The 1520-nt window shown below is 39.8% G+C and overlaps 1 non-coding gene across 1 annotated transcript; it reads right to left on the bottom strand.

Moving 5' to 3' along the window:
- Positions 1–1126: 1126 nt before the first annotated feature.
- Positions 1127–1233, bottom strand: LOC128592901 (U6 spliceosomal RNA). Its single transcript, XR_008382111.1, has one exon. It is a non-coding gene; the product is annotated as a U6 spliceosomal RNA (small nuclear RNA).
- Between the last annotated feature and the right edge of the window lie 287 nt (positions 1234–1520).

Genomic DNA, 1520 nt, shown 5'->3' with positions numbered 1-1520 from the left:
ATGGTGATATTATAGATAACAGTCTTTTTTTTTCTTTTTTTTATTGTTAAATTATAGCTGTGTACATTAGTGCAATCGCCTAATGTACACAGCCCATTCTAAGATGCACCAAACAGTCTTGCTTCTTTTTACTTTGTGCATTTTCAAAAACATTTTTTAAATGTTTTTGTTACTTTCCATATTTTTTGCACTATATTTTGTGCAAAAATTTGTATTTATATTTTCAAATTCTTGAAAATATAAATTAAAATAATTTCTATGTTAAAAACCTCTTTTTAGGGGCGGTGCCTGTGGCTCAAGGAGTAGGGCGCCGGTCCCATATGCCAGAGGTGGTGGGTTCAAACCTAGCCCAGGCCAAAAAAAAAAAAAAAAAAAAAAAAAACCTCTTTTTAGGGCGGCGCCTGTGGCTCAGTGAGTAGGGCGCCGGCCCCATATGCAGAGGGTGGCGGGTTCAAACCCAGCCCTGGCCAAACTGCAACCAAAAAATAGCTGGGCGTTGTGGCGGGTGCCTGTAGTCCCAGCTACTCGGGAGGCTGAGGCAAGAGAATCGCTTAAGCCCAAGAGTTGGAGGTTGCTGTGAGCCCTGTGACGCCACGGCACTCTACCCGAGGGCGATACAGTGAGACTCTGTCTCTACAAAAAAAAAAAAAAACCTCTTTTTAGGGCAGCACTTGTGGCTCAGTCGGTAAGGCACCGGCCCCATATGCTGAGGGTGGCGGGTTCAAATCCGGTCCCGGCCGAACTGCAACAAAAAAATAGCCAGGTGTTGTGGCGGGCGCCTGTAGTCCCAGCTACTCGGGAGGCTGAGACAAGAGAATTGCCTAAGCCCAGGATTTGGAGATTGCTGTGAGCTGTGTGATGCCACGGCACTCTACCTAGGGCTATAAAGTGAAACTCTGTCTCTACAAAAAAAATAAATAAATAAAATAACAACCTCTTTTTAATACCACCATTTTGATTCTGCCAGTTTGGCCTTAATGTTTTCACCCGGTAGATCCTTTTTTTCTTTTTTTAATTTCCTACTATACAAGTGTTTAGATTACATTGCTTTCATTTCTAAAGTAAAGTTCAAGTTGTACTGGAGCTCTTCATCCAGGAGATGTGCTGAACACCTTCGCATTGTGCAAAAAATATGGAACGCTTCACAAATTTTCATGTTATCCTTGCACAGGGGTCATGCTAGTCTTCTTTGTACTGTTCCAATTTTAGTATATGTGCTGCCAAAGCGAGCGCACCTGGTAGATCCTTCTAGTGGAAGTCACTATAAGCCCATAGATAGTTGACTCTTGGACAAGTTTATGAATACAAACATCTTAAGATAATTTCAACATTAATAAATTTTTAGCAAGAAGATATTAACTAGAAAAATCCATTAGTCCAATTTAACTTGAATATTGTTGAACAAATCAATAAATGATCAATTTTGTATATGGTTATTTCAGGTAGTTCTCACTTTCATTTTACTTTAGTAGAATTATTTGTATCCTGTTTTTTTTCCCTCAAAATCTTATTAAAGGCTC

Source organism: Nycticebus coucang, chromosome 8, assembly GCF_027406575.1.
Source record: "Nycticebus coucang isolate mNycCou1 chromosome 8, mNycCou1.pri, whole genome shotgun sequence".
Lineage (NCBI taxonomy): Eukaryota > Metazoa > Chordata > Mammalia > Primates > Lorisidae > Nycticebus > Nycticebus coucang.
The sequence above is the reverse complement of the archived record's forward strand: the minus strand, read 5'-3'. Positions and strand labels throughout refer to the sequence as shown.